At 45.1% G+C, this 24,475-nt stretch overlaps 1 long non-coding RNA gene across 1 annotated transcript; it reads left to right on the forward strand.

The window, feature by feature from the left end:
• The first annotated feature begins 3,464 nt into the window (after window positions 1-3,464).
• On the forward strand, window positions 3,465-24,103 carry LOC135228000 (uncharacterized). The gene is made up of 2 exons (XR_010318230.1): window positions 3,465-7,513; window positions 10,613-24,103. It is a non-coding gene; the product is annotated as an uncharacterized LOC135228000 (long non-coding RNA).
• Window positions 24,104-24,475: the final 372 nt, after the last annotated feature.

Below are 24,475 nucleotides of genomic sequence, written 5' to 3' on the forward strand. Positions count from 1 at the left end.
CAGGCAGAGTCCTGCTTAGGGAGTGAGGAGATGGGAGAGACCAGGCAGAGCCAAGTATAGGGAGTGAGGAGATGGGAGAGACCAGGCAGGCCCTGTGTAAGGAGTGATGAGGTGGGAGAGACCAAGCAGGACCCTGTGCAGGGTGTGAGGGGGAGGGAGCATCCAGGCAGGGCCCTGTGGAGGGAGTGAGGTGTTGGGAGAGACCACACAGGTCCTGTGTAGGGAGTGAGAATGTGCCAGAGATCAGGCAGGGCCCTGTGTAGAGAGTGAGGAGGTGGGAGAGAACAGACAGAGACATATGTAGGGAGTAAGCAGAAGGGAGACACCAGGCAGGGCCCTCTGTAGGGAGTGAGGAGGAGGGACATAGCAGGCAGGGCCCTGTGTAAGGAGTGAGGAGGTGGGAGAATCCAGGCAGACACCTGTGTAGGGAGTGAGGAGCTGGAAGAGACCAGGCAGGGACCTGTGTAGGTCCTGAGGAGGTGGGAGAGGCCAGGCAGCGTCCTGTGTAGGGAGTGAGAAGGTGGGAGAGACCAGGTAGGACCCTGTGTACAGAGTGAGGATGTGGGAGAGACCAGGCAGGTCTGTGTGTAGGGAGTAAGGAGGTGGAGATGCCAGGCAGGGCCCTGTGTAGGGAGTGAGGATGTAGGAGAGATCATCAGGGCCCTGTGCAGGAAGTGAGCAGATGGGATACACCAGGCAGGGCCCTGTATAGGGAGTGAGGAGATGGGAGAGAACAAGCACAGCCCTGTGTAGGGAGTGAGAAGAAGGGAGATAACAGCCAGAAACACAGTGCAGGGACTGAGGAGGTGGGAGAGGTAAGGCAGGACCCTGTGTAGGGAGTGAGGGGGTGATAGAGACCAGGCAGAGCCCTGTGTAGGGAGTGAGGAGGTGGGAGAGGCCAGGCATGGCCCTGTGTAGGGAGTGAGGAGGTGGGAGAGACCAGGCAGGGCCCTGTGGAGGGAGTAAGGAGGTGGAGAGACCAGGCAGTGGCTTGTTTAGGGAGTGAGCAGGTGCGAGAGAACATCAGGGCCCTGTGTAGGGAGTGAGGAGGAGGGAGAAAACAGGCTAACACCTGTGTATGTAGTAAGGAGGTGGGAAAGACCACCCAGAGACCTGTGTAGGGATTGAGGAATGGGAGGGAACAGGCAGAGAACTGTGTAGGGAGTGAGGAGGTAGGAGAGACCAGGCAAGGCCCTGTGTAGGGAGCGAAGAGGTGGAGAACCAGGCAGAGTCCTGCATAGGGAGTGAGAAGGCGAGAGAGGACAGGCAGAGCCCTGCGTAGGGAGTGAGGAGGTGGGATTGACTAGGCAGGACCCTGGGTAGGGTGTGAGGAGGTGGGAGATTCCAGGCAGGGCCCTTTGTAGGGAGTGAGGTGTTGGGTGAGACCAGGCAGAGTCCTGTGTAGGGAGTGAGGATTTGGGAGAGACCAGGCAGGGCCCTGTGTATGGCCTGAGGAGGTTAGAAATACCAGGCAGGGCCCTGAGTAGGGAGTGAGGAAGTGGGAGAGAAGAGGCAGGGCCCTGTCTAGGGATTGAAGAGGTGGGAGAGAACAGGCAGAGACCCTTGTAGGGAATGGGGAGGTGGGAGAACCATGCAGAGACCTGTGTAGGGATGGAGAAGGTGGGAGGGACCAGTTAGGGCCCTGTGTGTGCAGTCAGGATGTGAGAGAGAGGAGGCAGGGCCCTGTGTGAATTGAGGATGTGGGAGAGGCCAGGCAGGGCCCTGTTTAGGGAGTGAGGAGGTGGGAGAGATCATCAGGGCCCTGTAAAGGGAGTGAGGAGGTGAGAGAGGCCAGTCAGGGACCTGTGTAGGGAGTTAGGCGTTAGGAGAGACCAGGCAGGGCCCTGTGTAGGGAGTGAGGAGGTGGGAGAGACCAGGCAGAGACCTGCATAGGGAGTGAGGAGGTGAGAGAGACCAGGTAGGATGCTGTATAAAGAGTGAGGATGTAGGAGAGACTAGCCAGAGCCCTGTGTAGGGAGTAAGGAGGTGGAGAGGCCAGGCAGGGTCCTGTTTAGGGAGTGAGGAGGTGGGAGAGATCATCAGGGCCCTGTAAAGGGAGTGAGGAGGTGGGAGAGACCACCCAGATACCTGTGTAGGGACTGAGGAGGTGGGAGAGAAAAGACAGAGCCCTGTGTAGGGAGTGAGGAGGTGGGAGATACCAGGCAGGGCCCTGTGTAGGGAGTGAGGAGGTGGCAGGGAGCAGTCAGAGACCTGTGTAGGGAGTGAGGAGGTGGCAGGGAGCAGTCAGAGACCTGTCTAGGGAGTGAGGAGTTGGAAGAGACCAGGCAGAGACCTGTGTACTGAGTCAGGAGGTGGGAAAGAACAGGCAGGACTGTGTTTAGCAAGTGAGGGGGTGAGAGAGAATAGGCAGAAACTTGTGTAGGGAGTGAGAAGATGGAAGACAGCAGGCAGGGCCCTGTGTAGGGAGAGAAGAGGTGGGAGAAACATTCAGAGACCTGAATAGGGAGTGAGGAGTTGGGAGAGACCAGGCAGGGCTCTGTGCAGGGAGTGAGGAGGCCAGAGATCAGGCAAGTCCCTTTGTATGGAGTAAGGATGTGGGAGAGACCAGGCAGGGCCCTGTGCAGGGAGTGAGGAGGTAGGAGAGATCAGGCAGGGACTGGTGTAGGGAGTGAGGAGGTGGGAGAGACCAGGCAGGGCTCCGTGTAGGAAGTGAGGAAGTGGGAAAGAACAGGCAGAAAGCTGTGTATGGAGTGAGAAGATGGGAGACACTAGCCAGGGCCCTGTGTAGGGAGTGAAGAGGTGGGAGAACAAGGCAGAGTCCTGCATAGAGAGTGAGGAGGTGGGAGAGGACAGGCAGAGCCCTGCTTAGGGAGTGAGGATGTGGGAGAGACAAAGCAGGGCTCTTTGTAAGGAGTGATGAGGTGGGAGAGACTAGGCAGGACCCTGCTAGGGGTTATTGATATTGTAAGGGTTAGGTTTAGGGTTAGGGTAGGGGTAAGTTAGGGTTAAGGCTAGCTTTACTGTAAAGGGTGGGGCCAGGTTAGGGTTAGGGTTAGGTTTAGAGTTCGAGTTAGATCTAGGGTTTAGGGTTAGGGTTAGGGTCCGGTTTAGAGTTATTGTTAGGTTTAGGGTAGAGTTAAGGTTAGCGTTAAGTTTAGGGTTAGGGTAAGGATTAAGTTTAGGTCAGGGTTAGGGTTAGGATGAGTGATAGGGTTAGGGAAAGGGTTAGGGGTTCGTGTGACGGTTAGTGTTACATTTACAGTTAAGCTGATGTTTTAGGGTGTTACTACCAGGGTTTACCAGGGTTAGGGTTAGAGTTAGGGTTAGGGTTAGGTTTAGGGTTAGGGCGAGAGTTAGAGGATAGTTTAGGGTTAGGTGTAATTTTAGGGTTAGGGTTAGGCTTAGGTTTAGGGTGAAGTTTAGGTTAAGGATGAGGGTTAGGATTAGGCTTTGGTGTTTAGGTTAAGGTTAGGGTTACGTTTCGGGTTAGGCTTAGTGTTAGGTTTTGCGTTAAGTGTTTGGGTTAATGTTAGGGTCAGGTTTAAGGTTAGGTTTAGGGTTAGGGTTAGTGTTTGGTTTAGGGTTAGGGTTAGGGTGAAGTTTAAGTTAAGGGTGAGTGTTGAGCTTAGGGTTAGTGTTGGGGTTAGGGTTAGGGTTAAGGTTAGAATTAAGTTTAGGGTTAAGGTCAGGTTTAGAGTTAGGGTAAGTGTTAGGGTTAAGTCATAGTTAGGTTTAGGACTAGTTTTTAGTTAGAGATAGGGTTGGGTTCAGGGTTGGGGTTAGGTTTAGATGTTAGGGTGAGGGATAGTGCTAGGTTTCCATTCAAACTGAGTGTGTAGGGTAAGTTTTAGGGTTAAAGTTAGAGTTAGAGTCAGGGTTAGGTTTAAGTTTAGTGTTGGGATTATGTTTATGGTTAGGGTCAGGGTTGGGGAGATTTAGTGTTTAGGGTTACAGTGAATTTATGTTCTGCGAGAGGGTTAGGGTTAGGGGTTTGGGTTCAGGTTAGAGTCAGGGTTAGGGTTAGGTTTAGGGTTAGGGTTAGGTTTAGTGTTAGTGTTAGTTTTGCTTAGGGTTAGGGTTTGAATGAAGTTAGGGTAGGCTTAGTGTTATGCTTAGGCTGAAATTTTGGTTAAGGGTGAGGGTTCGGCTTAGGGTTAGGGTTAGAGTTAGGGTCAGTGGTTAGGGTTAGGTTTAGGGTTAAGGTTAGGTTTAGGCTAAGGATTAGGGTTAGAGTTACGGTTAAGGGTTAGCATTTCAGTTAGGTTTAGGTTAGGGTTATAATTAGGGTTAAGTTTAGGGTTAGGGTAAGAGTGAGAGTTACATTTACAGTTAAGATGAGGGTTTTGGGTAAGTGTTACAGTTAAGATTAGGGTTAGGGCTAGGGTTAGGGTTAGAGTTAGGTTTAAGATTATGGTAGGCTTAAAGATAGGGTTAAGGTTAGGTTAGGGTTAGGGTCAGGGTTAGGATTAGAATTAGGTTTAGGGTGAGGATTAGGGTCAGAGTTATTGTAAGGGTTAGGTTTCGGGTTACAGGTGGGCCAAGGTTAAGGTGAGGGTTAGGATTAGGGGTAGGGTTAGGGTTAAAGTTAGGGCGAGTTTTAGGTTAGGGATAGAGTGAAGTTTAGGACAGGGTGAGGGTTAGGGTTATGGCTAAGGTTTGGGCTTGTTTTCAGGTTAGTGTTAAGGTTATGTTCAGGGTTAGGGTTAAGTTCATGGGTTGTGTTTAGTTTTAGGGTTAGGGTTAGTTTTAAGGTTAGGGTTAAGTTTAGTGTTACGGTTAGGGTAAGGGTTATGGTTGTGTTAGGCGTTGTGGTTGGGGTGAGGGTTAGGTTTAGGGTTAGGGTTGGGTAGGGTGTGGATTATGGTTATAGTAAGGTGTTCGAGTTAGAGGTGTAGTTTAGGATTAGGTTTTGGGTGAGGGTTCCGGTTAGACCTTGTGGTTCTGGTCATGGTTAGGTTTGGTTTAGGGTTAGGGTTAGGTTCATGATTTGGTTTCGGGTTAGTGTTAGAGTTAGGGTGAGAGTTAGTGTTAAGGTTTTTGCTAGGCTTTCGCTTTGGTGTTAGGATTTGGGTTAGGGTTAGGGTTATCATTAGGGCTCAGGGGTTTCAGGTTAGTGTTAGGGTTACGGTTAGGGATAGCATTAGGGTTAGCGTTGTGGGATACAGTTAGGGGTTAGGGTGAGGGTTACGGTTAGTTTTACAGTTAAGGTGAGGGTTTAGGGTAAGTGTTATGATTAGGGTTAGAGTTAGAGTTAGGGTTAGGTTTAGGGTTAGGGTTAGGTGTAGGGTAAGAATTAGGTTTAGGTCCATGTTGAGGGTTAGACTTAGTGTTCTATTTAGGGTCAAGGTTAGAGTTAGGGTTAGGGTTAGGATTAGGTCTAGGTTTAGGATTAGGATTAAGTTCAGGATTAGGTTCAGGGCTATTGTAAGTGTTCGGTTTAGGGTTAAAGATGGACTAGCGTTATTCTTAGAGTTAGGTTTAAGGTTAGGGTTTGGGTTAGGTCTAGGTTTAGGGTTAAGGTTATGGTTAGTGTTTGGATGAAGTTCAGGATAGGGTGAGGGTTATTTTTATGGTGAGGGCTAGGGTTTGGGTTTGTGTTCAGGTTAGTGTTAAGGATAGGTTTAGGGTTCGGTTAGGGTTAGGCATTATGTCTAGGGTCAGCGTTAGGTTAGCTTTAGGGTTAGTGTGAAGTTTAGGTTAAGGGTGAGGGTTATGATAAGGGTTAGGATTATAGACGGTGTTAGACGTTAGGTTTAGGGTGTTAGGGTTAGGTTTATGGTTAGGGTAGATTTAAGTTTAGGTTTAATATTAGGGTTAGGGTTAGATTTGGGTTACTGTTCGTATTAGGGTTAGGGTTAGGGATAAGTTTGGGGATAGCGTTAGGTTTAGGGTTGGGGATACGGTTAAGGATTAGGGTGAGGCTTAGGGTTAGGTTTACAGTTAAGGCGAGGGTTTAGGGTAATTGTTATGGTTAGGGTTAGAGTTAGAGTTAGGCTTAGGGTTAGGGTGAAGTTTCAGTTAATAGTCAGGGTTAGGCTTAAGGTTAGAGTAGGGTTAAGGTTAGTGTTCGGGTTAGGTATAGCCTTAGGGTTTGGGTAGGGGTAAGGTTAGGGTTAAGGCTAGGTTTACGGTAAAGGGTAGGGCTAGCTTAGGGCTAGATTTAGAGTTGGAGTTAGTGCTAGGGTTTAGGATGATGGTTATGGTCAGGTTTAGAGTTGTTGTTAGGGTTAGGGTAGAGTTAAGGTTAGGGTTAATTTAGGGTTAGAGAAAGGGTTAGGTTTAGGTCTGGGTTAGGTGTAGGATGCGGGGTAGGGTCAGGGTTAGGGGTTCATGGGAGGGTTAGTGTTAAGTTTACATTAAGCTGATGTTTTAGGGTGTTACTGTTAGGGCTAGGGTTAGCATTAGGTTTAGGGTCAGGGCTAGAGTTAGGGGATAGTTAAGGCTTAGCTTTACTTTCAGGGTTAGGGTTAGCCTTAGGTTTAGGGTGAAGTTTAGGTTAAGGATGAGGGTTAGGGTTAGGGTTAGGCATTTGGGTTAAGGTTAGGGTTAGGTTTAGGATTAGGCTTAGGGTTAGGGTTAGGTGTTTGGGTTAATGTTAGGGTCAGGTTTAGGGTTCGGCTTAGGGTTAGGGCTACAGCTGGGGTAAAGTTTAATTGAAGGGTGAGGGTTGAGCTTAGGGTTAGCGTTAGGGGTTAGGGTTAGAGCTTAGGTTAGGATTAAGTGTAGGGTTAGGGTTAGGTTTAGATTTAGGGTTAGGGTTAGTGTTAGGGTTAAGTCATGTTTAGGTTTAGGGCTAGGTGAAGGTTATAGATAGGGTTAGGTTAAGGGTTGAGGTTAGGTTTAGATGGTAAGATGAGGGTTAGTGCTAGGTTTCCATTGAAGCTGAGTGTGTAGGGTAAGTTTTAGGGTTAGGATTAGGGTTAGAGTTAGGGTTAGGGTCAGGGTTAGTTTTGAGTTTAGAGTTAGGGTTACGTTTATGGTACGGTCAGGGTTAGGGGAGATTTAGTGTTACGTTTAGTTTTAGGGCTAGGGTTACAGAGAAGTTTATGTTAAGCGAGAGGGTTGGGGTTAGGGGTTTGGGTTCAGGTCAGAGTCAGGGTTAGGGTTAGGTTTAGGGTTAGGGTTACGTGTAGTGTTAGTGTTAGTTTTGCTTAGGGTTCGGGTTTGAATGAAGTGAGGGTACGCTTAGCGTTATGCTTTAGGGTGAAATTCTGGTTAAGGGTGAGGGTTCGGCTCAGGGTTAGGGTTAGAGTTAGGGTCAGTGGTTAGGGTTAGGTTTAGGGTTAAGGTTAGTTTTAGGCTAAGGATTAGGATTAGAGTTAGGGTTAAGGGTTACTGTTTCAGTTAGGTTTAGGTTAAGGTTATAATTAGGGTTAAGTTTAGGGTTAGGGTAAGAGTTAGAGTTACATTTACAGTTAAGGTGAGGGTTCTGGGTAAGTGTTACCGTTAAGGTTAGAGTTAGGGCTAGGGTTAGGGTTAGAGTTAAGGTTAAGGGTTAGGGTTAGGTTTAAGTTTATGGTAGGCTTAAAGATAGGGTTAAGGTTAGGTTAGGGTTAGGGTCAGGGTTAGAATTAGAATTAGGTTTAGGGCGAGGATTAGGGTCAGAGTTATTGTAAGGGTTAGGTTTCGGGTTACAGGTGGGCCAAGGTTAAGGTGAGGGTTAGGTTTATGGGGAGGGTTAGGGTTAAAGTCAGGGTGAGTTTTAGGTTAGGGATAGGGTGAAGTTTAAGATAGGGTGAGGGTTAGGGTTATGGCTAAGGTTTGGGCTTGTTTTCAGGTTAGTGTTAAGGTTATGTTCAGGGTTAGGGTTACGTTCAGGGGTTGTGTTCAGTTTTAGGGTTAGGGTTAGATTTAAGGTTAGGGTTAAGTTTAGTGTTACGTTTAGGGTTAGGGTCATGGTTGTGTTAGGCTTTGTGGTTGGGGTGAGGGTTAGTTTTAGGGTTAGGGTTGGTTAGGGTTAGGATTATCGTTATGATAAGGCGTTAGGGGTTAGCGGTGTAGTTTAGGGTTAGGGTTTGGGTGAGGGTTCCGGTTAGGCCTTGCGGTTCTGGTCATGGTTAGGTTTGGTTTAGGCTTAGGGTTAGGTGCATGATTCGGTTTCGGGTTAGTGTTAGAGTTAGGGTGAGAGTTAGTGTTAAGGTTTTTGCTAGGCTTTGGTGTTAGGGTTAGGGTTTGTGTTAGGGTTAGGTTTATCATTAGGGCTCAGGGGTTTCAGGTTAATGTTAGGGTTAGGGTTAGGGATAGCATTAGGGTTAGGGTTGTGGGATACGGTTAGGATTTAGGGTGCGGGTTACGGTTAGTTTTCCAGTTAAGGTGAGGGTTTAGGGTAATTGTTACGATTAGGGTTATAGTCAGAGTTAGGGTTTGGTTTAGGATTAGGGTTAGGTGTAGGGTAAGAATTAGGTTTAGGTCCATGTTGAGGGTTAGACTTAGTGTTCTATTTAGGGTAAAGTTTAGGGGTAGGGTTAGGATTAGGTCTAGGGTTAGGATTAGGATTATTTTAGGGTTAGGTTCAGGGCTATTTTAAGTGTTCGGTTTAGGGTTACAGATGGACTAGCGTTATTCTTAGAGTTAGGTTTAAGGTTAGGGTTTGGGTTAGGTCTAGGTTTAGGGTTAAGGTTATGGTTATGGTTAGTGTTTGGATGAAGTTCAGGATAGGGTGAGGGTTATTTTTATGGTGAGGGCTAGGGCTTGGGTTTGTGTTCAGGTTAGTGTTAAGGATAGGTTTAGGGTTCGGTGAGGGTTAGGCGTTATGTCTAGGGTCAGCGTTAGGTTAGGTTTAGGGTTAGTGTGAAGTTTAGGTTAAGGGTGAGGGTTATGGTAAGGGTTAGGATTATAGACGGTGTTAGACGTTAGGTTTAGGGTGTTAGGGTTAGGTTTATGGTTAGGGTAGATTTAAGTTTAGGTTTAATATTAGGGTTAGGGTTAGATTTGGGTTACTGTTCGTATTAGGGTTAGGGTTAGGGATAAGTTTGGGGATAGCGTTAGGTTTAGGGTTGGGGATACGGTTAAGGATTAGGGTGAGGGTTAGGGTTAGGTTTACAGTTAAGGCGAGGGTTTAGGGTAATTGTTATGGTTAGGGTTAGAGTTAGAGTTAGGCTTAGGGTTAGGGTGAAGTTTCAGTTAATAGTCAGGGTTAGGCTTAAGGTTAGAGTAGGGTTAAGGTTAGTGTTCGGGTTAGGTATAGCGTTAGGGTTTGGGTAGGGGTAAGGTTAGGGTTAAGGCTAGGTTTACGGTAAAGGGTAGGGCTAGCTTAGGGTTAGATTTAGAGTTGGAGTTAGTGCTAGGGTTTAGGATGATGGTTATGGTCAGGTTTAGAGTTGTTGTTAGGGTTAGGGTAGAGTTAAGGTTAGGGTTAATTTAGGGTTAGAGAAAGGGTTAGGTTTAGGTCTGGGTTAGGTGTAGGATGCGGGGTAGGGTCAGGGTTAGGGGTTCATGGGAGGGTTAGTGTTAAGTTTACATTAAGCTGATGTTTTAGGGTGTTACTGTTAGGGCTAGGGTTAGCATTAGGTTTAGGGTCAGGGCTAGAGTTAGGGGATAGTTAAGGGTTAGCTTTACTTTCAGGGTTAGGGTTAGCCTTAGGTTTAGGGTGAAGTTTAGGTTAAGGATGAGGGTTAGGGTTAGGGTTAGGCATTTGGGTTAAGGTTAGGGTTAGGTTTAGGATTAGGCTTAGGGTTAGGGTTAGGTGTTTGGGTTAATGTTAGGGTCAGGTTTAGGGTTCGGCTTAGGGTTAGGGCTACAGCTGGGGTAAAGTTTAATTGAAGGGTGAGGGTTGAGCTTAGGGTTAGCGTTAGGGGTTAGGGTTAGAGCTTAGGTTAGGATTAAGTTTAGGGTTAAGGTTAGGTTTAGATTTAGGGTTAGGGTTAGTGTTAGGGTTAAGTCATGTTTAGGTTTAGGGCTAGGTGAAGGTTATAGATAGGGTTAGGTTAAGGGTTGAGGTTAGGTTTAGATGGTAAGATGAGGGTTAGTGCTAGGTTTCCATTGAAGCTGAGTGTGTAGGGTAAGTTTTAGGGTTAGGATTAGGGTTAGAGTTAGGGTTAGGGTCAGGGTTAGTTTTGAGTTTAGAGTTAGGGTTACGTTTATGGTACGGTCAGGGTTAGGGGAGATTTAGTGTTACGTTTAGTTTTAGGGCTAGGGTTACAGAGAAGTTTATGTGAAGCGAGAGGGTTGGGGTTAGGGGTTTGGGTTCAGGTCAGAGGCAGGGTTAGGGTTAGGTTTAGGGTTAGGGTTACGTGTAGTGTTAGTGTTAGTTTTGCTTAGGGTTCGGGTTTGAATGAAGTGAGGGTACGCTTAGCGTTATGCTTTAGGGTGAAATTCTGGTTAAGGGTGAGGGTTCGGCTTAGGGTTAGGGTTAGAGTTAGGGTCAGTGGTTAGGGTTAGGTTTAGGGTTAAGGTTAGTTTTAGGCTAAGGATTAGGATTCGAGTTAGGGTTAAGGGTTACTGTTTCAGTTAGGTTTAGGTTAAGGTTATAATTAGGGTTAAGTTTAGGGTTAGGGTAAGAGTTAGAGTTACATTTACAGTTAAGGTGAGGGTTCTGGGTAAGTGTTACCGTTCAGGTTAGGGTTAGGGCTAGGGTTAGGGTAAGAGATAAGGTTAAGGGTTAGGGTTAGGTTTAAGTTTATGGTAGGCTTAAAGATAGGGTTAAGGTTAGGTTAGGGTTAGGGTCAGGGTTAGAATTAGAATTAGGTTTAGGGCGAGGATTAGGGTCAGAGTTATTGTAAGGGTTAGGTTTCGGGTTACAGGTGGGCCAAGGTTAAGGTGAGGGTTAGGTTTATGGGGAGCGTTAGGGTTAAAGTCAGGGTGAGTTTTAGGTTAGGGATAGGGTGAAGTTTAAGATAGGGTGAGGGTTAGGGTTATGGCTAAGGTTTGGGCTTGTTTTCAGGTTAGTGTTAAGGTTATGTTCAGGGTTAGGGTTACGTTCAGGGGTTGTGTTCAGTTTTAGGGTTAGGGTTAGATTTAAGGTTAGGGTTAAGTTTAGTGTTACGTTTAGGGTTAGGGTCATGGTTGTGTTAGGCTTTGTGGTTGGGGTGAGGGTTAGTTTTAGGGTTAGGGTTGGTTAGGGTTAGGATTACCGTTATGATAAGGCGTTAGGGGTTAGAGGTGTAGTTTAGGGTTAGGGTTTGGGTGAGGGTTCCGGTTAGGCCTTGCGGTTCTGGTCATGGTTAGGTTTGGTTTAGGCTTAGGGTTAGGTGCATGATTCGGTTTCGGGTTAGTGTTAGAGTTAGGGTGAGAGTTAGTGTTAAGGTTTTTGCTAGGCTTTGGTGTTAGGGTTAGGGTTTGTGTTAGGGTTAGGTTTATCATTAGGGCTCAGGGGTTTCAGGTTAATGTTAGGGTTAGGGTTAGGGATAGCATTAGGGTTAGGGTTGTGGGATACGGTTAGGATTTAGGGTGCGGGTTACGGTTAGTTTTCCAGTTAAGGTGAGGGTTTAGGGTAATTGTTACGATTAGGGTTATAGTCAGAGTTAGGGTTTGGTTTAGGATTAGGGTTAGGTGTAGGGTAAGAATTAGGTTTAGGTCCATGTTGAGGGTTAGACTTAGTGTTCTATTTAGGGTAAAGGTTAGGGGTAGGGTTAGGATTAGGTCTAGGGTTAGGATTAGGATTATTTTAGGGTTAGGTTCAGGGCTATTGTAAGTGTTCGGTTTAGGGTTACAGATGGACTAGCGTTATTCTTAGAGTTAGGTTTAAGGTTAGGGTTTGGGTTAGGTCTAGGTTTAGGGTTAAGGTTATGGTTAGTGTTTGGATGAAGTTCAGGATAGGGTGAGGGTTATTTTTATGGTGAGGGCTAGGGTTTGGGTTTGTGTGCAGGTTAGTGTTAAGGATAGGTTTAGGGTTCGGTGAGGGTTAGGCGTTATGTCTAGGGTCAGCGTTAGGTTAGGTTTAGGGTTAGTGTGAAGTTTAGGTTAAGGGTGAGGGTTATGGTAAGGGTTAGGATTATAGACGGTGTTAGACGTTAGGTTTAGGGTGTTAGGGTTAGGTTTATGGTTAGGGTAGATTTAAGTTTAGGTTTAATATTAGGGTTAGGGTTAGATTTGGGTTACTGTTCGTATTAGGGTTAGGGTTAGGGATAAGTTTGGGGATAGCGTTAGGTTTAGGGTTGGGGATACGGTTAAGGATTAGGGTGAGGGTTAGGGTTAGGTTTACAGTTAAGGCGAGGGTTTAGGGTAATTGTTATGGTTAGGGTTAGAGTTAGAGTTAGGCTTAGGGTTAGGGTGAAGTTTCAGTTAATAGTCAGGGTTAGGCTTAAGGTTAGAGTAGGGTTAAGGTTAGTGTTCGGGTTAGGTATAGCGTTAGGGTTTGGGTAGGGGTAAGGTTAGGGTTAAGGCTAGGTTTACGGTAAAGGGTAGGGCTAGCTTAGGGTTAGATTTAGAGTTGGAGTTAGTGCTAGGGTTTAGGATGATGGTTATGGTCAGGTTTAGAGTTGTTGTTAGGGTTAGGGTAGAGTTAAGGTTAGGGTTAATTTAGGGTTAGAGAAAGGGTTAGGTTTAGGTCTGGGTTAGGTGTAGGATGCGGGGTAGGGTCAGGGTTAGGGGTTCATGGGAGGGTTAGTGTTAAGTTTACATTAAGCTGATGTTTTAGGGTGTTACTGTTAGGGCTAGGGTTAGCATTAGGTTTAGGGTCAGGGCTAGAGTTAGGGGATAGTTAAGGGTTAGCTTTACTTTCAGGGTTAGGGTTAGCCTTAGGTTTAGGGTGAAGTTTAGGTTAAGGATGAGGGTTAGGGTTAGGGTTAGGCATTTGGGTTAAGGTTAGGGTTAGGTTTAGGATTAGGCTTAGGGTTAGGGTTAGGTGTTTGGGTTAATGTTAGGGTCAGGTTTAGGGTTCGGCTTAGGGTTAGGGCTACAGCTGGGGTAAAGTTTAATTGAAGGGTGAGGGTTGAGCTTAGGGTTAGCGTTAGGGGTTAGGGTTAGAGCTTAGGTTAGGATTAAGTGTAGGGTTAAGGTTAGGTTTAGATTTAGGGTTAGGGTTAGTGTTAGGGTTAAGTCATGTTTAGGTTTAGGGCTAGGTGAAGGTTATAGATAGGGTTAGGTTAAGGGTTGAGGTTAGGTTTAGATGGTAAGATGAGGGTTAGTGCTAGGTTTCCATTGAAGCTGAGTGTGTAGGGTAAGTTTTAGGGTTAGGATTAGGGTTAGAGTTAGGGTTAGGGTCAGGGTTAGTTTTGAGTTTAGAGTTAGGGTTACGTTTATGGTACGGTCAGGGTTAGGGGAGATTTAGTGTTACGTTTAGTTTTAGGGCTAGGGTTACAGAGAAGTTTATGTGAAGCGAGAGGGTTGGGGTTAGGGGTTTGGGTTCAGGTCAGAGTCAGGGTTAGGGTTAGGTTTAGGGTTAGGGTTACGTGTAGTGTTAGTGTTAGTTTTGCTTAGGGTTCGGGTTTGAATGAAGTTAGGGTACGCTTAGCGTTATGCTTTAGGGTGAAATTCTGGTTAAGGGTGAGGGTTCGGCTTAGGGTTAGGGTTAGAGTTAGTGTCAGTGGTTAGGGTTCGGTTTAGGGTTAAGGTTAGTTTTAGGCTAAGGATTAGGATTCGAGTTAGGGTTAAGGGTTACTGTTTCAGTTAGGTTTAGGTTAAGGTTATAATTAGGGTTAAGTTTAGGGTTAGGGTAAGAGTTAGAGTTACATTTACAGTAAAGGTGAGGGTTCTGGGTAAGTGTTACCGTTCAGGTTAGGGTTAGGGCTAGGGTTAGGGTTAGAGTTAAGGTTAAGGGTTAGGGTTAGGTTTAAGTTTATGGTAGGCTTAAAGATAGGGTTAAGGTTAGGTTAGGGTTAGGGTCAGGGTTAGAATTAGAATTAGGTTTAGGGCGAGGATTAGGGTCAGAGTTATTGTAAGGGTTAGGTTTCGGGTTACAGGTGGGCCAAGGTTAAGGTGAGGGTTAGGTTTATGGGGAGGGTTAGGGTTAAAGTCAGGGTGAGTTTTAGGTTAGGGATAGGGTGAAGTTTAAGACAGGGTGAGGGTTAGGGTTATGGCTAAGGTTTGGGCTTGTTTTCAGGTTAGTGTTAAGGTTATGTTCAGGGTTAAGGTTACGTTCAGGGGTTGTGTTCAGTTTTAGGGTTAGGGTTAGATTTAAGGTTAGGGTTAAGTTTAGTGTTACGTTTAGGGTTAGGGTCATGGTTGTGTTAGGCTTTGTGGTTGGGGTGAGGATTAGTTTTAGGGTTAGGGTTGGTTAGGGTTAGGATTACCATTATGATAAGGCGTTAGGAGTTAGAGATGTAGTTTAGGGTTAGGGTTTGGGTGAGGGTTCCGGTTAGGCCTTGCGGTTCTGGTCATGGTTAGGTTTGGTTTAGGCTTAGGGTTAGGTGCATGATTCGGTTTCGGGTTAGTGTTAGAGTTAGGGTGAGAGTTAGTGTTAAGGTTTTTGCTAGGCTTTGGTGTTAGGGTTAGGGTTTGTGTTAGGGTTAGGTTTATCATTAGGGCTCAGGGGTTTCAGGTTAATGTTAGGGTTAGGGTTAGGGATAGCATTAGGGTTAGGGTTGTGGGATACGGTTAGGATTTAGGGTGCGGGTTACGGTTAGTTTTCCAGTTAAGGTGAGGGTTTAGGGTAATTGTTACGATTAGGGTTATAGTCAGAGTTAGGGTTTGGTTTAGGATTAGGGTTAGGTGTAGGGTAAGAATTAGGTTTAGGTCCATGTTGAGGGTTAGACTTAGTGTTCTATTTAGGGTAAAGGTTAGGGGTAGGGTTAGGATTAGGTCTAGGGTTAGGATTAGGATTATTTTAGGGTTAGGTTCAGGGCTATTGTAAGTGTTCGGTTTAGGGTTACAGATGGACTAGCGTTATTCTTAGAGTTAGGTTTAAGGTTAGGGTTTGGGTTAGGTCTAGGTTTAGGGTTAAGGTTATGGTTAGTGTTTGGATGAAGTTCAGGATAGGGTGAGGGTTATTTTTATGGTGAGGGCTAGGGTTTGGGTTTGTGTGCAGGTTAGTGTTAAGGATAGGTTTAGGGTTCGGTGAGGGTTAGGCGTTATGTCTAGGGTCAGCGTTAGGTTAGGTTTAGGGTTAGTGTGAAGTTTAGGTTAAGGGTGAGGGTTATGGTAAGGGTTAGGATTATAGACGGTGTTAGACGTTAGGTTTAGGGTGTTAGGGTTAGGTTTATGGTTAGGGTAGATTTAAGTTTAGGTTTAATATTAGGGTTAGGGTTAGATTTGGGTTACTGTTCGTATTAGGGTTAGGGTTAGGGATAAGTTTGGGGATAGCGTCAGGTTTAGGGTTGGGGATACGGTTAAGGATTAGGGTGAGGGTTAGGGTTAGGTTTACAGTTAAGACGAGGGTTTAGGGTAATTGTTATGGTTAGGGTTAGAGTTAGAGTTAGGCTTAGGGTTAGGGTGAAGTTTCAGTTAATAGTCAGGGTTAGGCTTAAGGTTAGAGTAGGGTTAAGGTTAGTGTTCGGGTTAGGTATAGCGTTAGGGTTTGGGTAGGGGTAAGGTTAGGGTTAAGGCTAGGTTTACGGTAAAGGGTAGGGCTAGCTTAGGGTTAGATTTAGAGTTGGAGTTAGTGCTAGGGTTTAGGATGATGGTTATGGTCAGGTTTAGAGTTGTTGTTAGGGTTAGGGTAGAGTTAAGGTTAGGGTTAATTTAGGGTTAGAGAAAGGGTTAGGTTTAGGTCTGGGTTAGGTGTAGGATGCGGGGTAGGGTCAGGGTTAGGGGTTCATGGGAGGGTTAGTGTTAAGTTTACATTAAGCTGATGTTTTAGGGTGTTACTGTTAGGGCTAGGGTTAGCATTAGGTTTAGGGTCAGGGCTAGAGTTAGGGGATAGTTAAGGGTTAGCTTTACTTTCAGGGTTAGGGTTAGCCTTAGGTTTAGGGTGAAGTTTAGGTTAAGGATGAGGGTTAGGGTTAGGGTTAGGCATTTGGGTTAAGGTTAGGGTTAGGTTTAGGATTAGGCTTAGGGTTAGGGTTAGGTGTTTGGGTTAATGTTAGGGTCAGGTTTAGGGTTCGGCTTAGGGTTAGGGCTACAGCTGGGGTAAAGTTTAATTGAAGGGTGAGGGTTGAGCTTAGGGTTAGCGTTAGGGGTTAGGGTTAGAGCTTAGGTTAGGATTAAGTGTAGGGTTAAGGTTAGGTTTAGATTTAGGGTTAGGGTTAGTGTTAGGGTTAAGTCATGTTTAGGTTTAGGGCTAGGTGAAGGTTATAGATAGGGTTAGGTTAAGGGTTGAGGTTAGGTTTAGGTGGTAAGATGAGGGTTAGTGCTAGGTTTCCATTGAAGCTGAGTGTGTAGGGTAAGTTTTAGGGTTAGGATTAGGGTTAGAGTTAGAGTTAGGGTCAGGGTTAGTTTTGAGTTTAGAGTTAGGGTTACGTTTATGGTACGGTCAGGGTTAGGGGAGATTTAGTGTTACGTTTAGTTTTAGGGCTAGGGTTACAGAGAAGTTTATGTGAAGCGAGAGGGTTGGGGTTAGGGGTTTGGGTTCAGGTCAGAGTCAGGGTTAGGGTTAGGTTTAGGGTTAGGGTTACGTGTAGTGTTAGTGTTAGTTTTGCTTAGGGTTCGGGTTTGAATGAAGTTAGGGTACGCTTAGCGTTATGCTTTAGGGTGAAATTCTGGTTAAGGGTGAGGGTTCGGCTTAGGGTTAGGGTTAGAGTTAGGGTCAGTGGTTAGGGTTAGGTTTAGGGTTAAGGTTAGTTTTAGGCTAAGGATTAGGATTAGAGTTAGGGTTAAGAGTTACTGTTTCAGTTAGGTTTAGGTTAAGGTTATAATTAGGGTTAAGTTTAGGGTTAGGGTAAGAGTTAGAGTTACATTTACAGTTAAGGTGAGGGTTCTGGGTAAGTGTTACCGTTCAGGTTAGGGTTAGGGCTAGGGTTAGGGTTAGAGTTAAGGTTAAGGGTTAGGGTTAGGTTTAAGTTTATGGTAGGCTTAAAGATAGGGTTAAGGTTAGGTTAGGGTTAGGGTCAGGGTTAGAATTAGAATTAGGTTTAGGGCGAGGATTAGGGTCAGAGTTATTGTAAGGGTTAGGTTTCGGGTTACAGGTGGGCCAAGGTTAAGGTGAGGGTTAGGTTTATGGGGAGGGTTAGGGTTAAAGTCAGGGTGAGTTTTAGGTTAGGGATAGGGTGAAGTTTAAGACAGAGTGAGGGTTAGGGTTATGGCTAAGGTTTGGGCTTGTTTTCAGGTTAGTGTTAAGGTTATGTTCAGGGTTAGGGTTACGTTCAGGGGTTGTGTTCAGTTTTAGGGTTAGGGTTAGATTTAAGGTTAGGGTTAAGTTTAGTGTTACGTTTAGGGTTAGGGTCATGGTTGTGTTAGGCTTTGTGGTTGGGGTGAGGGTGAGTTTTAGGGTTAGGGTTGGTTAGGGTTAGGATTACCGTTATGATAAGGCGTTAGGGGTTAGAGGTGTAGTTTAGGGTTAGGGTTTGGGTGAGGGTTCCGGTTAGGCCTTGCGGTTCTGGTCATGGTTAGGTTTGGTTTAGGCTTAGGGTTAGGTGCATGATTCGGTTTCGGGTTAGTGTTAGAGTTAGGGTGAGAGTTAGTGTTAAGGTTTTTGCTAGGCTTTGGTGTTAGGGTTAGGGTTTGTGTTAGGGTTAGGTTTATCATTAGGGCTCAGGGGTTTCAGGTTAATGTTAGGGTTAGGGTTAGGGATAGCATTAGGGTTAGGGTTGTGGGATACGGTTAGGATTTAGGGTGCGGGTTACGGTTAGTTTTCCAGTTAAGGTGAGGGTTTAGGGTAATTGTTACGATTAGGGTTATAGTCAGAGTTAGGGTTTGGTTTAGGATTAGGGTTAGGTGTAGGGTAAGAATTAGGTTTAGGTCCATGTTGAGGGTTAGACTTAGTGTTCTATTTAGGGTAAAGGTTAGGGGTAGGGTTAGGATTAGGTCTAGGGTTAGGATTAGGATTATTTTAGGGTTAGGTTCAGGGCTATTGTAAGTGTTCGGTTTAGGGTTACAGATGGACTAGCGTTATTCTTAGAGTTAGGTTTAAGGTTAGGGTTTGGGTTAGGTCTAGGTTTAGGGTTAAGGTTATGGTTAGTGTTTGGATGAAGTTCAGGATAGGGTGAGGGTTATTTTTATGGTGAGGGCTAGGGTTTGGGTTTGTGTGCAGGTTAGTGTTAAGGATAGGTTTAGGGTTCGGTGAGGGTTAGGCGTTATGTCTAGGGTCAGCGTTAGGTTAGGTTTAGGGTTAGTGTGAAGTTTAGGTTAAGGGTGAGGGTTATGGTAAGGGTTAGGATTATAGACGGTGTTAGACGTTAGGTTTAGGGTGTTAGGGTTAGGTTTATGGTTAGGGTAGATTTAAGTTTAGGTTTAATATTAGGGTTAGGGTTAGATTTGGGTTACTGTTCGTATTAGGGTTAGGGTTAGGGATAAGTTTGGGGATAGCGTTAGGTTTAGGGTTGGGGATACGGTTAAGGATTAGGGTGAGGGTTAGGGTTAGGTTTACAGTTAAGACGAGGGTTTAGGGTAATTGTTATGGTTAGGGTTAGAGTTAGAGTTAGGCTTAGGGTTAGGGTGAAGTTTCAGTTAATAGTCAGGGTTAGGCTTAAGGTTAGAGTAGGGTTAAGGTTAGTGTTCGGGTTAGGTATAGCGTTAGGGTTTGGGTAGGGGTAAGGTTAGGGTTAAGGCTAGGTTTACGGTAAAGGGTAGGGCTAGCTTAGGGTTAGATTTAGAGTTGGAGTTAGTGCTAGGGTTTAGGATGATGGTTATGGTCAGGTTTAGAGTTGTTGTTAGGGTTAGGGTAGAGTTAAGGTTAGGGTTAATTTAGGGTTAGAGAAAGGGTTAGGTTTAGGTCTGGGTTAGGTGTAGGATGCGGGGTAGGGTCAGGGTTAGGGGTTCATGGGAGGGTTAGTGTTAAGTTTACCTTAAGCTGATGTTTTAGGGTGTTACTGTTAGGGCTAGGGTTAGCATTAGGTTTAGGGTCAGGGCTAGAGTTAGGGGATAGTTAAGGGTTAGCTTTACTTTCAGGGTTAGGGTTAGCCTTAGGTTTAGGGTGAAGTTTAGGTTAAGGATGAGGGTTAGGGTTAGGGTTAGGCATTTGGGTTAAGGTTAGGGTTAGGTTTAGGATTAGGCTTAGGGTTAGGGTTAGGTGTTTGGGTTAATGTTAGGGTCAGGTTTAGGGTTCGGCTTAGGGTTAGGGCTACAGCTGGGGTAAAGTTTAATTGAAGGGTGAGGGTTGAGCTTAGGGTTAGCGTTAGGGGTTAGGGTTAGAGCTTGGGTTAGGATTAAGTGTAGGGTTAAGGTTAGGTTTAGATTTAGGGTTAGGGTTAGTGTTAGGGTTAAGTCATGTTTAGGTTTAGGGCTAGGTGAAGGTTATAGATAGGGTTAGGTTAAGGGTTGAGGTTAGGTTTAGATGGTAAGATGAGGGTTAGTGCTAGGTTTCCATTGAAGCTGAGTGTGTAGGGTAAGTTTTAGGGTTAGGATTAGGGTTAGAGTTAGGGTTAGGGTCAGGGTTAGTTTTGAGTTTAGAGTTAGGGTTACGTTTATGGTACGGTCAGGGTTAGGGGAGATTTAGTGTTACGTTTAGTTTTAGGGCTAGGGTTACAGAGAAGTTTATGTTAAGCGAGAGGGTTGGGGTTAGGGGTTTGGGTTCAGGTCAGAGTCAGGGTTAGGGTTAGGTTTAGGGTTAGGGTTACGTGTATTGTTAGTGTTAGTTTTGCTTAGGGTTCGGGTTTGAATGAAGTTAGGGTACGCTTAGCGTTATGCTTTAGGGTGAAATTCTGGTTAAGGGTGAGGGTTCGGCTTAGGGTTAGGGTTAGAGTTAGGGTCAGTGGTTAGGGTTAGGTTTAGGGTTAAGGTTAGTTTTAGGCTAAGGATTAGGATTCGAGTTAGGGTTAAGGGTTACTGTTTCAGTTAGGTTTAGGTTAAGGTTATAATTAGGGTTAAGTTTAGGGTTAGGGTAAGAGTTAGAGTTACATTTACAGTTAAGGTGAGGGTTCTGGGTAAGTGTTACCGTTCAGGTTAGGGTTAGGGCTAGGGTTAGGGTTAGAGTTAAGGTTAAGGGTTAGGGTTAGGTTTAAGTTTATGGTAGGCTTAAAGATAGGGTTAAGGTTAGGTTAGGGTTAGGGTCAGGGTTAGAATTAGAATTAGGTTTAGGGCGAGGATTAGGGTCAGAGTTATTGTAAGGGTTAGGTTTCGGGTTACAGGTGGGCCAAGGTTAAGGTGAGGGTTAGGTTTATGGGGAGGGTTAGGGTTAAAGTCAGGGTGAGTTTTAGGTTAGGGATAGGGTGAAGTTTAAGACAGGGTGAGGGTTAGGGTTATGGCTAAGGTTTGGGCTTGTTTTCAGGTTAGTGTTAAGGTTATGTTCAGGGTTAGGGTTACGTTCAGGGGTTGTGTTCAGTTTTAGGGTTAGGGTTAGATTTAAGGTTAGGGTTAAGTTTAGTGTTACGTTTAGGGTTAGGGTCATGGTTGTGTTAGGCTTTGTGGTTGGGGTGAGGGTTAGTTTTAGGGTTAGGGTTGGTTAGGGTTAGGATTACCGTTATGATAAGGCGTTAGGGGTTAGAGGTGTAGTTTAGGGTTAGGGTTTGGGTGAGGGTTCCGGTTAGGCCTTGCGGTTCTGGTCATGGTTAGGTTTGGTTTAGGCTTAGGGTTAGGTGCATGATTCGGTTTCGGGTTAGTGTTAGAGTTAGGGTGAGAGTTAGTGTTAAGGTTTTTGCTAGGCTTTGGTGTTAGGGTTAGGGTTTGTGTTAGGGTTAGGTTTATCATTAGGGCTCAGGGGTTTCAGGTTAATGTTAGGGTTAGGGTTAGGGATAGCATTAGGGTTAGGGTTGTGGGATACGGTTAGGATTTAGGGTGCGGGTTACGGTTAGTTTTCCAGTTAAGGTGAGGGTTTAGGGTAATTGTTACGATTAGGGTTATAGTCAGAGTTAGGGTTTGGTTTAGGATTAGGGTTAGGTGTAGGGTAAGAATTAGGTTTAGGTCCACGTTGAGGGTTAGACTTAGTGTTCTATTTAGGGTAAAGGTTAGGGGTAGGGTTAGGATTAGGTCTAGGGTTAGGATTAGGATTATTTTAGGGTTAGGTTCAGGGCTATTGTAAGTGTTCGGTTTAGGGTTACAGATGGACTAGCGTTATTCTTAGAGTTAGGTTTAAGGTTAGGGTTTGGGTTAGGTCTAGGTTTAGGGTTAAGGTTATGGTTAGTGTTTGGATGAAGTTCAGGATAGGGTGAGGGTTATTTTTATGGTGAGGGCTAGGGTTTGGGTTTGTGTGCAGGTTAGTGTTAAGGATAGGTTTAGGGTTCGGTGAGGGTTAGGCGTTATGTCTAGGGTCAGCGTTAGGTTAGGTTTAGGGTTAGTGTGAAGTTTAGGTTAAGGGTGAGGGTTATGGTAAGGGTTAGGATTATAGACGGTGTTAGACGTTAGGTTTAGGGTGTTAGGGTTAGGTTTATGGTTAGGGTAGATTTAAGTTTAGGTTTAATATTAGGGTTAGGGTTAGATTTGGGTTACTGTTCGTATTAGGGTTAGGGTTAGGGATAAGTTTGGGGATAGCGTTAGGTTTAGGGTTGGGGATACGGTTAAGGATTAGGGTGAGGGTTAGGGTTAGGTTTACAGTTAAGACGAGGGTTTAGGGTAATTGTTATGGTTAGGGTTAGAGTTAGAGTTAGGCTTAGGGTTAGGGTGAAGTTTCAGTTAATAGTCAGGGTTAGGCTTAAGGTTAGAGTAGGGTTAAGGTTAGTGTTCGGGTTAGGTATAGCGTTAGGGTTTGGGTAGGGGTAAGGTTAGGGTTAAGGCTAGGTTTACGGTAAAGGGTAGGGCTAGCTTAGGGTTAGATTTAGAGTTGGAGTTAGTGCTAGGGTTTAGGATGATGGTTATGGTCAGGTTTAGAGTTGTTGTTAGGGTTAGGGTAGAGTTAAGGTTAGGGTTAATTTAGGGTTAGAGAAAGGGTTAGGTTTAGGTCTGGGTTAGGTGTAGGATGCGGGGTAGGGTCAGGGTTAGGGGTTCATGGGAGGGTTAGTGTTAAGTTTACCTTAAGCTGATGTTTTAGGGTGTTACTGTTAGGGCTAGGGTTAGCATTAGGTTTAGGGTCAGGGCTAGAGTTAGGGGATAGTTAAGGGTTAGCTTTACTTTCAGGGTTAGGGTTAGCCTTAGGTTTAGGGTGAAGTTTAGGTTAAGGATGAGGGTTAGGGTTAGGGTTAGGCATTTGGGTTAAGGTTAGGGTTAGGTTTAGGATTAGGCTTAGGGTTAGGGTTAGGTGTTTGGGTTAATGTTAGGGTCAGGTTTAGGGTTCGGCTTAGGGTTAGGGCTACAGCTGGGGTAAAGTTTAATTGAAGGGTGAGGGTTGAGCTTAGGGTTAGCGTTAGGGGTTAGGGTTAGAGCTTGGGTTAGGATTAAGTGTAGGGTTAAGGTTAGGTTTAGATTTAGGGTTAGGGTTAGTGTTAGGGTTAAGTCATGTTTAGGTTTAGGGCTAGGTGAAGGTTATAGATAGGGTTAGGTTAAGGGTTGAGGTTAGGTTTAGATGGTAAGATGAGGGTTAGTGCTAGGTTTCCATTGAAGCTGAGTGTGTAGGGTAAGTTTTAGGGTTAGGATTAGGGTTAGAGTTAGGGTTAGGGTCAGGGTTAGTTTTGAGTTTAGAGTTAGGGTTACGTTTATGGTACGGTCAGGGTTAGGGGAGATTTAGTGTTACGTTTAGTTTTAGGGCTAGGGTTACAGAGAAGTTTATGTTAAGCGAGAGGGTTGGGGTTAGGGGTTTGGGTTCAGGTCAGAGTCAGGGTTAGGGTTAGGTTTAGGGTTAGGGTTACGTGTATTGTTAGTGTTAGTTTTGCTTAGGGTTCGGGTTTGAATGAAGTTAGGGTACGCTTAGCGTTATGCTTTAGGGTGAAATTCTGGTTAAGGGTGAGGGTTCGGCTTAGGGTTAGGGTTAGAGTTAGGGTCAGTGGTTAGGGTTAGGTTTAGGGTTAAGGTTAGTTTTAGGCTAAGGATTAGGATTCGAGTTAGGGTTAAGGGTTACTGTTTCAGTTAGGTTTAGGTTAAGGTTATAATTAGGGTTAAGTTTAGGGTTAGGGTAAGAGTTAGAGTTACATTTACAGTTAAGGTGAGGGTTCTGGGTAAGTGTTACCGTTCAGGTTAGGGTTAGGGCTAGGGTTAGGGTTAGAGTTAAGGTTAAGGGTTAGGGTTAGGTTTAAGTTTATGGTAGGCTTAAAGATAGGGTTAAGGTTAGGTTAGGGTTAGGGTCAGGGTTAGAATTAGAATTAGGTTTAGGGCGAGGATTAGGGTCAGAGTTATTGTAAGGGTTAGGTTTCGGGTTACAGGTGGGCCAAGGTTAAGGTGAGGGTTAGGTTTATGGGGAGGGTTAGGGTTAAAGTCAGGGTGAGTTTTAGGTTAGGGATAGGGTGAAGTTTAAGACAGGGTGAGGGTTAGGGTTATGGCTAAGGTTTGGGCTTGTTTTCAGGTTAGTGTTAAGGTTATGTTCAGGGTTAGGGTTACGTTCAGGGGTTGTGTTCAGTTTTAGGGTTAGGGTTAGATTTAAGGTTAGGGTTAAGTTTAGTGTTACGTTTAGGGTTAGGGTCATGGTTGTGTTAGGCTTTGTGGTTGGGGTGAGGGTTAGTTTTAGGGTTAGGGTTGGTTAGGGTTAGGATTACCGTTATGATAAGGCGTTAGGGGTTAGAGGTGTAGTTTAGGGTTAGGGTTTGGGTGAGGGTTCCGGTTAGGCCTTGCGGTTCTGGTCATGGTTAGGTTTGGTTTAGGCTTAGGGTTAGGTGCATGATTCGGTTTCGGGTTAGTGTTAGAGTTAGGGTGAGAGTTAGTGTTAAGGTTTTTGCTAGGCTTTGGTGTTAGGGTTAGGGTTTGTGTTAGGGTTAGGTTTATCATTAGGGCTCAGGGGTTTCAGGTTAATGTTAGGGTTAGGGTTAGGGATAGCATTAGGGTTAGGGTTGTGGGATACGGTTAGGATTTAGGGTGCGGGTTACGGTTAGTTTTCCAGTTAAGGTGAGGGTTTAGGGTAATTGTTACGATTAGGGTTATAGTCAGAGTTAGGGTTTGGTTTAGGATTAGGGTTAGGTGTAGGGTAAGAATTAGGTTTAGGTCCATGTTGAGGGTTAGACTTAGTGTTCTATTTAGGGTAAAGGTTAGGGGTAGGGTTAGGATTAGGTCTAGGGTTAGGATTAGGATTATTTTAGGGTTAGGTTCAGGGCTATTGTAAGTGTTCGGTTTAGGGTTACAGATGGACTAGCGTTATTCTTAGAGTTAGGTTTAAGGTTAGGGTTTGGGTTAGGTCTAGGTTTAGGGTTAAGGTTATGGTTAGTGTTTGGATGAAGTTCAGGATAGGGTGAGGGTTATTTTTATGGTGAGGGCTAGGGTTTGGGTTTAAGGTTGTTTGTTGTTAGAAGGTTAGGGTTGTTTGTTGTTACAGGGTTAGGTTAGTTTCTTGTTAGGGGTTTAGTGTTGTTTGTTGTTAGGGGGTTAGTGTTTGTTGTTAGGGGTTTAGTGTTGTTTCTTGTTGGGGTTTAGTGTTTTTTGTTGTTAGGGTGTTAGTGTTGTTTGTTGTTAGGGGTTTAGGGTTGTTTGTTGTTAGGGGTTTAAGGTTGTTTGTTGTTAGGAGGTTAGGGTTGTTTGTTGTTACGGGTTTAGGTTAGTTTCTTGTTAGGGGTTTAGTGTTGTTTGTTGTTAGGGGGTTAGTGTTGTTTGT

This window comes from Loxodonta africana, chromosome 17, assembly GCF_030014295.1.
Source record: "Loxodonta africana isolate mLoxAfr1 chromosome 17, mLoxAfr1.hap2, whole genome shotgun sequence".
NCBI lineage: Eukaryota > Metazoa > Chordata > Mammalia > Proboscidea > Elephantidae > Loxodonta > Loxodonta africana.